Source organism: Capricornis sumatraensis, chromosome 5 (genome assembly GCF_032405125.1).
Source record: "Capricornis sumatraensis isolate serow.1 chromosome 5, serow.2, whole genome shotgun sequence".
Lineage (NCBI taxonomy): Eukaryota > Metazoa > Chordata > Mammalia > Artiodactyla > Bovidae > Capricornis > Capricornis sumatraensis.
Genome location: NC_091073.1, coordinates 123360633 through 123375941, shown reverse-complemented (window position 1 = coordinate 123375941; position 15309 = coordinate 123360633). Strand labels below are relative to the sequence as shown.

The following is a 15309-nucleotide window of genomic DNA, read 5'->3' as shown; positions in this document are numbered from 1 at the left end:
CGGAAGGAGGGCCGTGGAGGTCCCCGCAGGGTGGCTGGGTTGTCGGGGGGCTCCGTGTTTAGGACACGGTTGGCAGGCCCCGGGGAGGAGGGCAGGGAGGATCAGGAGGGGCTGGCGTTGGGGCCGCTGGGAGATCCTGGGGGGGCCGCACGTGGAGGCCGCTCTCAGCTCCGCTCTGCTGGTCGGAATCTGAGGCCCGTGTGGAGTGCTGGAGTGAGCACCCGGACCCCAGGGACCCCAGGACGCGGCCAGCCCAAGTCCTCGAAGCCCAGGGTCTGGCAGGGACCCCCTGCCGCCTGCGGGGCACGGCCCCCAAGCACGTGCCGCTCGCTCGGGATGGCCGGGGCGCCCGGCTCCACAGCCTCCGTGGTCGTCCACCTGGAGGCCGAGCGCTCAGGGGCACAGGGGCGGGGGCCGCGGGCCGCAGGCAGCTCATTAGCACGCCCCCCTCAGATTAGCAGTAATTAAACTGTGAAATCAGCCCCGGCCGTGAGCCCAGACACCATGCCAGGCTGTCAAGAGCGGCCGCGGGAATAAATCAGCGGCGCGCGCCGCGTCCCCCGGCACGGGCGGGGCGGCATAATGAGGACATTGAGCGGCTCCCCTCGAGTGGACGCCGCGCGGGACCCGCGAGGCGTTGCCATGACGATAGCAGCGGCTGCCTCCCGCTCGCAGGGCCTGGGGGCGCGGGTGGGCAGTCCGGCCAGCAGCGGCCGCTGCACCCACGGCCTCCAGACCCTGGGGAGGCACTGAGCACCTTCCGCCCCGGAGCCCGCCTTCTCGGACCCTCCCGTCGTGGCCTTGGCCTCCGGAAACGCCTAAGAAAAGGCAGAGTGATTAAAGCGAAAACTGCTCCCTCAGCAGAACCCAGGAGGCCAAGATAAATTAAAATGGTTTGAAAAAATTTTTAAGGAAATCAGTATTATTTTCAAATTACTTTTCCTGTGACGTTGTTTTTTTGTTTTTTATTAAACTGCTTTTCTCTGGACGTCAGCCTTTGGGCTGGACTGCTGCAGGCCGGGGCAGCGATGTCACCCTCCATCCTCACCGCCACCAACCGGCCGGCCATGCTCTGCCCCGCGCGGGGTTCGCTTCCTGCCCTGCACTGCCAGGCCCCCTGGACAGGCTCAGAGGGCACAAACATATGCCGCTGAGCCCCTGAGAGGAACAGCTGGTCATTCACCCACTGTGAGGTGGGCCTGCAGGACGGTGCTCTGAGCATCTCCTGGAGGGACCAGAAGTCCTGCTCGTGTAGGGATATCCCAGGGTGGTGGGTGGCGTCTGCTCTGGGAGTATCTGGGGGCCCCCTGAGGGTGGCGGGGTAATGTCTGCTGTGGGAGTGTCTGGGGGCCCCGGGGGAGGCGTCTGCTGTGGGAGTGTCTGGGGGCACGGTGCCCGGCCGGCACTGGCACATGTGACTCTGGGGACCTCCTCTCTGTCCACAGCTCACCTTCAGTGGCGGGGCTGGAGGGAGGCCATGCTCCCCTCATGACGCCCTCGAGTCCTGGATGCCCAGCCAAGCACCCTCAGGTCCTCCTCTTCTCCTCCTGTGGCCCTTGCTGCGCCTGGCAGTGCCAAGTCCTGAGCGCTGGTCACTTCCCACCCGTGTTTATAAACATGTGAGAACCGTCGACTCCAGGCTGCCTGTCTGGCCTGGGTGCCGTGGACCGGTCAGGCTGATGATCACAAAGAGAACCCCAGGAAGAGGGCGGGGCCGCTCCCGGCTTGCTCTGCCCTCGGTGTCCCTGTGGCGGGTGTGAGGTCAGAGGGTGCACGTGTGACAGCGACGTGAAAGCTGACAGTGGGGATGCTCGTTGCGCTGCCTTGGGCTGCTGGCCTTGGAACAGCCGAGCCGGCAGAGCCCCGCGTCCCTGTCCTGTAGACAACGGAGGTGCACCCGGACCTGGAGCGCCTCGTCTCCCGGGGAAGCGGGGCTCTCACCGCCCACGGCGCCCTGCGCTTCACCGCGTCCCCCAGAACCACAGGTCTCCACTCAAGTCGGGACTGCCGCTCGGGGGAGCCCCAAGAACCCGGGGGAGGGGCTCTCATGCCGCGAAGCCTGAGCAGATTGAGAGGCGAGTCGGCGGCCCAGACCGACTGCTGCGCCACTGTGGCGGCCGGGGAGGGCGCTTGCTGAAGAGATGGAGGAGGCTGGGGGGCCTGGGGGTGCTGGGAGTGGGCCCCCAGCGACAGAACGCTGTGCGTCACTGAGCCCCGAGCACGCAGGGCTCAGCTCCACCTGCCCGTGGACTGGGGTGGGAGCAGAGCAGGGTCTCAGCGAGGGGCCCCAGGTGCCCAGGGTGCCCTCGGGACAGAGCCTGGCACTCAAGTTCCCACCGAATGTGAGTCCCGGAGCAGACGCTCCCCCGAGCACGGGCTTTGTTCTGCCCTTGTATGTGCGGTGGATGTTTGCTGACAGGATGGATGGGCTGATGGACCGACGGAAGGGTACACAGAGGCTAAGTAACCCATCTGTGCCAAATGGTGCTGCCTCTGGGGCGTTGCCCGGCTGCCTGGACCGCAGACCCGCAGCCTGGGGTGGGCTTTCCGAGCCTGGGAGCATGTGGACGGCCTCCCCCTCCTACACTGGTTCAGAACAGCCTACCTTCTCCCCCGTGGTTGAGGGAACCCTGGGGGCCTGTGTCCACTCCTTGGCAAGGAGGGGGCTGTCCAGACCCTGTCCTGAGAGCAGGGAAACCCAGGGGCGGCCTGAGCCCTGCGGAGGGCAGGGGGCCAGGGCCGCCAGACCAGCCTCCCCACGCACAGCACCGGGAGACCCCAGGGCTGGGCCTGCTGGGCGCCCTGGTGCCCCTCCTGGTTGTTCCAGGCCCCGTGAGGCTGATCCAGCCGTGATCCCAGGTGCAGTGGGTCTGTTCCTCTGACCGGTGTCTGGCTGGTCCTCTGATGCTTCCCAAAGCCCTCCAACGTGGGCCAGAGGGAGGGTCCTCGTGTCTCGTTAGAGAACAGTGGGCAAGGGCCCGCTGGGTGTCAGGGCGGCTCCACGTGCAGGCTCCAGGCCAGGAGGGGAGGCGGCTGGGTCAGGACTGGGCGCCCGGGGCACGCGGGAGCCAGACCTCGCAGCCCCCCGCCCCCCCATCCACACGTGGTGGACGCCTATCCGCGTCCGTCCCCGCCATCCCCGGCCGCCGCGTCCTGCCTCCCAGGGTGTAACTCTGTCCCCGGGAAGCGCAGCCTCCCCAGCCCCTGCCCCGGCCGGGTCCCCGCTCTGCTCTCCCTTCTGTGAGGCTGGCTCCTCCGGGGGCGCTCGCAGCCGTGGGGTGACACAGGTCTCATCCTTTGGTGCCCGGCCCCCCCACTCAGCATGACACCCCCAGGTTCACCCACAGGGTAGCTGTGTCAGGGTTTCCTTCCTTGGAAGGCTGGATCACGGCCGGACCACGTTCCGTTTGTCCGTTTATCCATCCATCAGGGAACATTGGGATCGTCTCGGTCTCCTTCTTGGGAATAACGCTGCCAAGGACGCGGGTGCTCACAGACCTCCGAGCCCCTGATTTCGGTTCTCCTGGATGAACGCCTGCAGGGCGTTGCTGGGCCGCACGCAGCTCTGATCTGCGCTGTCTGAGGGCCCGCCTCAGCGTTCTCCCCGGTGGCTGCTCCACTCTCCACGCCCACCCAGAGGCACAAGGACCCCTTCTCCTCCACCTCCCCACCGACACCTATTTCCCGGTTGGTTTGTTTTTTAATTGCACCTTCCTGGTGGGCAAGCACACAGCCTCTCGACCTGCGCTGCGTCTTCTCGGGGTGGACTCAGGCCGGCCCGGGCTCAGGGCGCCTGGGAGGCCCGCTGAGTGTGAAGGAGCGCGGGGGCGGGGGCCGCAGCTCAGGTGGGATGGCAGGAGTTGTTTCTCCGAGTCGGGATGCTGGCGTGAGCCGGGCTGCGCCGGGTGCAGTCAGCCCCTGGCGAGTAGCCGGGGAGAGAGACCCCCGGCAGAGCAGGGAGACGGGGTGCAGCCCGCCCCGGCCCCCCACGGCTCCCCACTACCCAGCGCCTCTGTCCTGTCCCAAGGAGACGCGAACACCCGCAGGGGCTGGCTGCCAGGGCCAAGTCCCTCCCTGGCGGGCAGTGTGTCCCGACGCCAGTCTGTCTGTTCCCCGGAGGCTCCCCACCTCCCCGCCCTGCGCGGCTCTGTGTGTCAGGAGAGGACGTGCCACCAGCCAGCGCCATCCGAGTGAGAAATTAATGCCTAATGAGGGAGGAATCAGCCGATGAAGCGCTCAGCCCTGAAGTGGACTTTGATCCGCGGCACAGCGCCTTCGTGGAGGGGCGGGCGCTAGTCTGAGGGCCAGGCCGTGGGGGCCACTGCCTGCACTCAGGGCAGCCTGCCAGTCCTGCAGGGAGGCCTGGGGCCGCGGGAAGGGCTGCCACCCAGACCGCCAGCCCAGCCGACCTGTGCGCTCCAGGGTCAGTGCTACAAGGACTGGCCCCTGGCCACCTCCTCTCCAGCCTTGAGAGCCCAGCTCCGGTGTCACGGTGGCCCTGTGCCCATGGCGGGTGCCCCTTTGTGGGAAACAGGAGGGAGAGACGGATGAGGAGGGCCGGGCCCCTCCAGCTCCACCCCTGGCACCCCACCCACTGTGCCCCGTGCCCTGGGCCCCGAGGAGGGTGGGCACCCCACCCACTATGTCCTGTGCCCTGGGCCCCGAGGAGGGGCGGGCACCCCACCTACTATGTCCTGTGCCCTGGGCCCCGAGGAGGGGCGGGCACCCCACCCACTGTGCCCCGTGCCCATGGACCCCGAGGAGGGCGGGCCCTCCAGCTCCACCCCTGGCACCCCACCCACTGTGCCCCGTGCCCATGGGCCCCGAGGAGGGCGGGCACCCCACCCACTATGTCCTGTGCCCTGGGCCCCAAGGAGGGGCGGGCACCCCACCTACTATGTCCTGTGCCCTGGGCCCCGAGGAGGGGCGGGCACCCCACCCACTGTGCCCCGTGCCCATGGACCCCGAGGAGGGCGGGCCCTCCAGCTCCACCCCTGGCACCCCACCCACTGTGCCCCATGCCCATGGGCCCCGAGGAGGGCTGGCCCCAGAATAGCAGGACAGTGTGGGGTCCCCCCTTCAGAGGGGCTTTGCCCCATCCCTTCTGTCCACTTCCTGGCCCTCACCCCTCACTTTGGCTCTTAAGTTTTTTCCCCAATTCCAGACACCTTGATAAAAAGCTGGTATCCCAGAATGCCCTGTGGCCAGACTGCCCGCCAGAGCGGCCACGGTGGGAGGCCAGCCAGGGTCTGAGGAGGACGGGGCGGGCCAGTCACTTGCTCTTCCCCTCGCAGTTGCATCGCGAGTCTGCCCGGGGCCAGACGGTGGTCAGTTCAGAGCCAGCCTTGCGGTGACTTTATCTGCATCCTGAGCATTCGGGAAGCTTGGGGTGGTGTGTGTGGAGTAGGATGTGAGGCCCAGGGATCACAGCTGGCCGTGCAGAGTCCATTCCATGCAGACACTGACCGCCTGCTCCGTGTGGGCCAGACAGGGGCACCCTGTGCAGGGAGGCCCCCAGCGCCCAGGGCTGTGCTGTGGTTCTCGCCAGCATCACAAGTCTGCTCCCTGTGTCGGGCAGGCGTGGCCAGGTTTAGGGGTCTGTTGTGTCTGGGCTGCTTTCTTGAAGGGCTGGAATCGGGTCTCCACCAAGAGCTGAATGTGTCCATGAATGAAAGAGACAGCTGCAGAAGGCAGTCTCCTCTGACCTAGATTCACCCAGAACAGGCGCTGCCCCGGCCTCTGAGAGGCGGACAGGAGAGCGCAGGCCGCGCCCAAGTGCAGCAGGGAGCACGTAGTGTCCACACCCAGCCCGAGAGCCCTGCCTAATCCAGGGGTTCTCAAAGGCTTCCGGGTGCCAGGTTTTTTCAGACCCAAGGGGGATGCCAAAATCAGCCCAGGTGTAACTTGGGTAACTTTGAACGTGTAACATGAATTCTAAGTGCAGAAATTCCAGAACAATTCCCTGCTTCACTTTCTCCACTCTCCTCTGTGAGTCAGGGAAGCCTGGCAGGAAGCAGGAAGCTCAGGGCTGCCGGCTGGAACAGAAACGCTGACCGACCGTCAGGGACCAGGCGAGGCAGGCAGCTGCTGCAGCCGGGGGTCTCGAGCCCCTGCGGGCCCACAGGACAGGTGGCCAGTGGGAAGCGCAGGAGGCTGAGGTGGCCCTGGCCTCCCCCTGCCTGACCGGAGGTCAGTGACAGTGAGGCGGGCATCCTGGAGAGGCTCGGCTTGGCAGGCTGATGAGGGTCTCTGCTCTGTGTCCAGGGGCAAGGCTGCCTGTCTGTGTCCTCTCTTTGAGGGTCTCTGCAGCAGTCTGTTCTTAGAGCAGAGGGGACTTTGGGCAACTATTCCTCAAAATGTTTTGCAAGTTTAGTTTTGTTTTTTTTTTTCAGTTCAGTTCAGTCATTCAGTCATGTCCGACTCTCTGCGCCCCTTGGACTCTAGCATGCCAGGCTTCCCTGTCCATCACCAAGTCCCAGAGCTTGCTCAAACTCATGTCCCAATTGTTTTGTATATAACATAATATAGGGATGAGGGGGGTTCTTTAAAAACACACACACACACAAAAACAAACATGTATTTAGAAAACAATCTAATGAGTTAGTGAAATACCCGGCGTCTGGACTCTCCTCAGTGGACAAAGGCAGGCTAAGTTGCTTAGTCGTGTCCGACTTTTTGTGGCCTCCTGGACTGTAGTCTGCCAGGCCCCTTCATGGGGTTCCCCAGGCAAGAATGCTGGGGTGGCTTGCCATCTCCTCCTCCAGGGGATCTTCCCGTCCCAGGGATGGAACCCATATCTCTTATATGTCCCTCATTGGCAGGCGGCTTCTCTACCACCAACTAGCGGACAAATGAAACTGGCTTAATAAGGTGTGGACGACACCTGCCCTGAACCAGGACGGGCCCCACAGCCAGCCGGCACCCAGAAGTCGCAGCTCCATGTCTGCCCAGCCTGCTCCCGGTTGCCAGCTGGCCTGGAGCTTGTGGGGAGTTCAGCCTGCCCCCTGCCGGCCTGACCCTCGTTGATGCCAGTGGTTACTGGGGACGCTGAGCGCTCCTGCCTGGGGCCTGGCGGGAGTGGGGGTCCCTCGTAGCAAGGCTGCTTCTGCCGTGGGTGCCCACACGGCCCCATGGGGGGAAAGCTTGCATCTAGCTGCCCTTGGGGTCTCTTGCCTGCGCTCCACTGTTGTCTCCCCATTTCCTGCCGGGAACCCGCGGCCCGCCTGCCTGCTGGGGCCCTTCCCTGTCCCACCCTGGACCATCTGATGGCCTTGGAGCGGCGTCGCCCACGCGGGCTCCCAGGCCTCTCAGAGGCTGCCTCCTCCTTCCGGATTATCGACTGGCGGCTCAATCCATTCTGCATTGGCAGGAGAATAATGGAGTGGAAAAGCTATTTCTCCTTTCTCTTGAGCGGGTTCTCACCCATCAGGAGCAGGCTGGTCTCCCTCCCTTCTCCTGACCCCCCCCTCCAAGCCTGCTGTAAACCAGGCAGGGCCGGCTGTGCTCTCCGCTTCCCGGGCTCTTCTGGCCTCATTGCTGAGGGGGCTTTGCAGTCCTAACGTGACAGCAACGTTCTCACTGTTCCTGCCTCCCCCACAAACGGGACAGAATCAAGACCCCAGCCAGAGCCCAGCCAGCCACCGAGGCCAACATTGTACCCGTTGACAGAAACTCCTTTCTGGAAATACGACTTTTCCAGGGAATTCCACCTCCACATGCGCACACACATACATGCACACACACACACACACACACACACACACACACACACACACACAGAGACACACATACACCAGAAACCACATATACAAACACACGTGCACATACATATACACACATGCCTGCACACGCATATACCCGCACACAAACACAACACATGCACACACGTGCACACACAGAGACACACACACAAAACCCCACATATACGCACACATACACACATATATAAACACACATGCATATACACACATGCGTATACATGCACACAAACACACAACACACATAGACACAGAGAGACACACATACACCAGAAACCACATATACAAACACACGTGCACATACATATACACACATGCATGCACATGCATATACCCACACACAAACACACAACACATGCATACACGTGTACACACAGAGACACACACACAAAACCCCTCATATATGCACACACATACACACATATATAAATGCACGCATGCATATACTCACGTATGCACACATGCATATACATGCACACAAACATACAACACATACACACACACCCAAAAAACCACATACACGCACACACATGCACACACATACACAGAGACACACATGCACACATATACACACGCACACATATACAAACACACACGTGTGCTTACATATACACACATGTATGCACACATGCATGCACATGCATATACCCACACACAACACATGCACACACATGCACACACAGAGACACACATACACAAAAACTGCATATACACACACATACAAACACATATAAACACGCACATGCACATGCACATGCATACACACATGTGTATACATGCACACAAACACACAACACACATACACACACACTCAAAAAACCACATACAGGCACCCACATGCACACACATACACAGAGACACATATACACACGCACACATATACAGACACAAACGCACGCGTGCATACATATATACAGGCGTATATACATACACTTATATGCACACAAACATAGCACACATACATGCACACACACACTACTACTATTTTATCATTACGACCTATCCTGTCACTACATTTTGTACCATTTTTCACATGTGTACTTTGCTTAAAACTATTCTTTGGTTGCACAAATCCTGCCCGTAAACTGTCAGAACAGTCAGCCACCAAGTGCCACTTGGCTTTCTGGCCATGATGTTCACGCCTGTACTGTCCTGGGGTCCAGGACACGACCGTGGGAAGAACATTTGACAACAGAAAATTGTCCCATTTTTATGCCAAATGGAGATGATTCAACTGTACAAAACTCACCCACAAACCCAAAGACATAAATACCAAGCTCTCAAGTTTGGTGAACTTCTGAAAGAAATATCCTCTGTAATCCTCATGGGCACCCTAGTACCACGTGACCGTTTAAAAATGAAAACTCATTAGAAGCCCATGCTTTAAATTACAGTGTCTCTGGTTTTCTCAACATTTAGAAGGTATCCGTTTCCTGGGTGTCTTTCCAGCTTGCTTAATCTAAAGTTTCCATGTTTGTGTTTTCCACAAAGAGTAATTTAAAGTAAAACTTCATATTAAAGCTTATTTGCACTGAAGCAGACCATGCCACAGCCTTTCCCTCACAGACCTTAATCTCAGTGCAAGCCCAGTGTTTCCTCCAGTGTTTCTCTGCAGTGATCGGTGTTGTGCAGCTGTTTCCCCCCTCCCACAACCCGGGCAGGGGTCCTCAGGCAGACAGCAGTGGCGTGTCCGGGACAGGCCTGAGCTCAGGGGGCTGCAGAACGGGCTGCCCACCAGGCTCCGCTCTTCCCGCCTGCAGGGTGTCGGCCGAGTGGGCCTGTATGGTCCTCCCTGTCTGCCCGACACCCGGATGTTGGCTCCTCACGGCATGGCCATCATCCCCTCACCCAGCACCTACTCACAGACGTGGCAGGCGTGGGGCCTGCAGGACAGGACTTTATGAGGGTTGGGGTTAACTGGTGATGAGCCCTCGGGTGGAGGCCCAGCTGGCTGGAGCAAGTGCTCGGCCCCAGTGGACATGTGAGTGCAGGGGGCCCAGTCAAGGCCTGACCGCTGGCTGGGGCCATTCCCGGCCTCCAAGGAGCCGATGGTGTGAACTGGGGGTGAGCAGAGGTGAACGTCCACATCAGCAAGTGGAAAGCAGTGAAGCAGGAGGGGGCGGCCGAGAGGTGGACGCTCCCTGCGGCAGGGATGGGGCGGCTGGGGAGGGCAGAGCCACGTGCCCAGGGGTGGCATCCACCTGACTTCTGGTGGAGCTGGGTGAGCTGGGGCCCTGGCCACGTCTGCAGCGGCGTCTTCCGGGGCCGTGTGCTGACGGCCCGGGGGGAACACGGGCAGAGAAACAAACAGCTGTGCAGTGGGCAGTGCTTCGTGGTCATCTGCGGAAGCCTCCCTGAGCAAAGGGCCTCTGAACACGCGTCTGCAGCGCTTTTATCACGAGGGTCCACGCAGCACCAGCTCACCTGAAGGTCGTGGCTGCAGCTCCTGTGGTAGCGCCTCAGGGAGCCTGGTGCCCCGAGGGCCCCGCGTGTCCCCGCCGGCCTGGCTGGGCCTCCGCGGGGTTAGGATCAGCCTCGCCCTGACCAGCCTGTCTCCTCCTGGAACCAGAGAACCACACCGCAGCCAGCACCCTGCCCGGGCCACCCCTGTTTCCAACCCTGCCGACCCCTCGGAAGCCATCTGGGACCACGTCCCCAGCTGGACTTCCTCCATGATGATCATGCCTGGGTGATGGCCAGCCCCCTCCCCGGCCAGGCCTGGACAGGCCGGAACGGCTGGGCTGCAGGGTTAGATTCCCCGGAGCCCCCGTGTGCTGGAGCAGGGCCCAGGGTCCCTCCAGCACTGCCCACTTGCTGAGGTCACCCAGCCTCTCCTTGTCCCTCTGGACCCGCCGCTTTGGGGTGTCTGCCCCAGAAATGAGGTGGCCTCGCAGAGCAGGCGCTTCATGGAAGTTGTGCAGGGCCCCAGGCTCTGAGGCTCAGGCCCTGGAAGCTGGATGTGGTCCCAGCACCTCTGACCCTCGAGGGTCAGGAAACCTCCCAGGCCATGTTCTCTAAGGCAGGTTCAGGCCCCGTGGCTGCCCAGGCTGAGGCCGTCCACGTCAAAAAGGAGAGGCGTGTGGGGGGGCGGTGCTCCCTTCACCTGGACCCCCAGCCCCTCCTCCCTGCTCCTTTTGGTTCTCTCTCCCTCCCCCTCCTCCTGCCTCCTTCAGGGGCAGGAAGCTGTTAGAGGGGCGTCTTCCCCACAGGAAAGGGTCCCCTCATTTTTGGGGGGTGGGTACAGAGAACAGAGGGTCATTACCGTGAGACTCAGCTCCACCCTCCTTGATGTCCACACCCCCCGGGGCGGTGGGACAGAAGGAGGGCAGGGCCCTCCAGACCCGGCCTCACCTGTTCCAGTGGCTGCAGGCCCTCTGCACCTTGGCAGAGACCCTCTCCTGAAACGAGACGGAAATCTCACCCCCACCCGAGGTCTCAGAGAGGGCGCGAGAGGAGGCGCAGCAATTAACCACTCAGGAGAGCTGTCGGCCCGCGCACGCCTGGAGCTGGTGATGCCTCCCTGCGAAATTACATCTGACATTTAATTTAAATGCACAGAGCTCTCATTCAGAAGTAAAGCCCACTGCCAAAGGCGGGCTGCTCCTGGGATGGATTCCTTTCTCTCCGCCGCTCTCCTCGCTGACCCGGCCTCACTGTGTTGGGCGTGCACACCGCATTCGGCAGTCTCTCTACTCTGGACGTGGCCCCGCGCCCCCGGGCTTCCCTTCACCTGGCAGGATGTCTCCATTTGCGATTTGTAACTGAGAAAGAAATCAATTCCCCAGATGGCCCTGTGTGTAACCCCCGGGCCATTAGTGGGCATTTGGAAGGCCGTCCCCCTGGCACCTTCACGATCAGACGGCCTCAGCCAGAGTGACACAGGAGGGGAGGGCGCTCACGGGTGAGTCGTGTCTGCAGGGAGCTCTGGCCCGGTAACCCTGTCCATGCAGATGCTGAGTTCCAGGGAGCTCCTGCCCGGCAGGACAAGCTGATGCCCGCACCCCCAGAGCCCACGCCCGGGCCACCGGCAGGGTCTCTGCAGGTCGGCTTCTGATCGGTCTGGTCATCTCATGATCCCGGCATCCTGGCTGCTTCTAAGCTGACTGAGGAGCCCACCCCCACACCCCAGCAGTTACATAGGCCCCTCTTTGCAAGTGGGGAGGGTCTCAGCCACGGATCCTGGGAGGGCACATGCTAGAGGCCAGAGACATTTGTTTGGCTGCCAAAACCTGTTTTTGAAAGAACTGGAGACACACTCCAATCATTGCCGGAGAGAGGACAGGGCCCAGGGCCTGCCCCTGCTTCCTCTTGGCCCCTCACTCTCCCCTTGCTGGCGGGGGGTGTGTGGGAATGCCCAGGGCTCGAAGAGACAGTGGTCAGCAGCTGTGAGGTGTCTGCACCTGGGAGCTGGGCTCCAGCGGCAAGCCCAGGATTGCCTGGACAAGAGGCTGGGGGCGGCGTGGCTCACAGTGTGTCCTTGGGGACCAGACATGGGGAGTCCCCACAGGAATGGCGTGGCCTGAGTGGGGGTGGGGCTCAGCCAGGCTCATCCCAGGACCCCGCCCCCCGAGTCCTTGCAGGCCAGGCCAGCCCACTGGCCACGTCTCCTCTCTCCTGGACCACGTTCTCAGGTGCTTCACACGTCAGAACGTGCAGAGAGCAGACATTGGTATTTCCTGAGGTTCAAAAGCAGACCAGCCTCATATCCTAACTGAGGTGGCTGCAGTATCACAGGTCTGCTTGTTTTAAATAAAGAGTGCCTTGTAACATTTTAATACTAAATGGGATTCTGGCCGTGTTTCCAGAAGAGCCGTTCATTCCCTACTGCTGCCATAGCCCCCCCAGGGCCTGGACGCTAAGAGTGGGGGTCGGTGCAGCGAAACGCCAGACCGGGGGCCCCGGCCACCTGCATTTAGGTGGATGTCCCAACGCCTTCCATTTCTCTGAATTCTAAACTCTGTAATTCAACTCAGTGTCTAGGAATCCCCGTGCTGGGGGGGTTCATGAGCCCCCACGCCAGGGGACGCCCCGCCCCACCCTCCGTCACCTCGCCCTCTGTCTGCCCCCTCCGCCTGGACCCTCCATCTCCCAGGCACTCACGGGTGCTTGTCCCTTCACCACAGCCACGAACACGCGGCAGCTGTGCAGCAAATGTGTGTTGAATTAAAGACTCCGCACAAAACAGAAGACAGAAAGTAAAGTGCCGTATACCAGCTCTGCCAGCGGTCGAGTCGCGGCACAGAAAACGGCCCAGTGGAGCCGCTGCCTGACTTGCCGATCGATGGTCCTCCGGGGGCGCGTAGACACGCAGTGTGGCCGGAGCTCACGGTCCCACGGGTGCAGCAAGGCGGGTTAGCATCTCCGTAGCATCCTTGGCGGGGCCTTGCTAGAAACTCACCCAGCTGACCAGGAAACAGTCATCTCGTCTCAGCGTGAGAAGGGCGGGCGATGGAGGCAGAGCGTGTGGGCCGTCCCCTCCCATGCCCCGGGCGGTGGGAGGCACTGGGCTCCATCGGCATCTCTGGAGACAGCATCTCCTCAGCAGAATAGAGCACGGGGGAGATTGGGGTTGACTGGCACTTTTCATTCTCCCCAGGCATCCCTAACCACCCCCCACTTGGTGGCCACGGGGCAGATTGCTGGGCTGAGATCCCCACCGTGTTGTGGGCAGCACCCCGGCTGGAGGGGTGGCCCTGAGGGCCGTGCGGGGCCCGCCTGTGGCTGAGTCTGTGTCTCGAGCGCCCAGAGAACCTGCTCTCTCGGTGCAGATGTTAGTGAGGGCGTGTGTCCGCTGTGGTGAACCTGCCTCCAGGAGGGCCACGGGCGGCTCACCATGGACGGAAGCACGCGTCTGTGTAGAGCGGGGTGAAACTGACAGGTTGGGGCTAGAGTGTCTGTGGAAGAAGGTGGCGCTGCGGGCCAGCAGAGCAGCTCCTGTGACGCCTGTGTCTGAACAGACACTGAGGTGAGAGGTCGGCAGGAAATCCCAGCTGGGCGAGGTGTAGGCGTGCGTGCTGGTGGGCACAGGGACCCAGCTCCAGCCCGCTCCGGCGGAGGAGGCCATCGCTAGGAGCCCTGCAGTCTCTGGCTGGAGTCCCCAGGGGGGCACCCCTCCCCCGTGGGCACCGCCCCAGACCCGGGTGCAGAGCCGGCCCGTGTGTGTGAACACGCTCAGACCCTGTGTCCGCACCTCTGAGCTGCCCCCTGCCCTCCAGCGACACAGAGCTCAGCGCACAGAGGCCAGTGGTGCCTCTGGGGGAGGGCCGGCAGAGAGGCGGGAGTGAGCCTCCTCCATGTTTGGCATCAGACTCGTCCCGCGCTGGCTGAGACGCGGGGTGTGCACTGAGCCCACTGCGGCGACGGTGGGACGCGGAGGGGCCGTCACAGCATTGAATGTGCCCCGAAGCTTCCAGCCGCTGGTGTCTCCGCCTCTACGGAGAGAGGAGGGCAAGGTGCAGGACCCCTGGGGTCACATGAGGACCACCCTCCCCAGGTGAAGGACTCAGCGTGGACCCATCCCCAGAGGCCTCCAGGGCTTGGGAGGCAGGAACTCAGACAGGCCAGGAGGTGAGGCCCGACACCGCCTGCACAGGCTGTGACCGCCCCTGGCTGCCCCTGGCCCCACGCTGTGACGTCCCTGGGGCCACAGGCGGCATCCCAGCAGCTGCGGTTCTGGCAGGAGTCGGGAGGGAGGCCAGGCTGACCCCAGGATCGCAGGTCCCCTGTGACCACAGCAGGTCACGTCCCTCACTGGGCTTCACGGCTTCTCCACCATGCTCTGTAAAAGGAGACATTCCCCCGTGTCACAGGGACCTGGGGACAAGAGGTAAACACTGGCGTTCAAAGCGCTCGGCGCTCCCTGCAAGGAGGACTCGGTCTTAGTTGGAGGCGCCAATGAGAGATAACTTAACACAGCATTACTCTTGCGTTCAAACGGTTGAAGGGCACCCTTTCGTCTGCTCGTAACTCCTAGCGACCGTCCTGGCTGGGTCTGGTGGCCGGCGGCTGGACCGGCCTGTTTTGGCTCGGGAACATCTAAAGGTCTGGCCCCCTTACTCTTCCTATCACTAAAGTGGCAGCGCAAAACCGTGAAACGGGGTCTGAGAGCGGGAGAGGGCTCTCCCTCCTGCGATGATGACCCTGACTCTTAAAGCGTCGGCTACCAGGTGACTCCACTTAAAATAACCACATGGGTGCGAGACGCGCTGGAGCTGCCTGCGGGGAGGGGACGACGGCAGCGGGAACAAGCCCGTCCGCCCCGCTCTGTGTGTCAACTTGGGTTGGACTCAGGAGAGGCCGTGGCCCCGCGGGCTTCCAGACCACGGAACGTCTGGGTCCCCAGGCCTGCGTCTGCGCTGCCTCCAAGCAAACCTGCAGCCCCACCCCACTCCGGCTCCGGGTGGCCCCTTCCCACCTGAGGGGCCGCAGGCAGTGACCACGTGGCGTCTGTCCCCCAGGGCTGTGCAGGGGCTGGCCGTGGCTGACCTGTGGGTCACTGGTTCCTGGCTAGCTGCATGTGACAGACTGATCCTAATCAATCCAATAAACAATC

General features: G+C 62.0%; 1 protein-coding gene across 1 annotated transcript in view; it reads left to right on the top strand.

Moving 5' to 3' along the window:
- Nucleotides 1–15309, top strand: part of PTPRN2 (protein tyrosine phosphatase receptor type N2) — a 472364-nt gene that overhangs the window by 306742 nt on the left and 150313 nt on the right. The window lies entirely within an intron of this gene.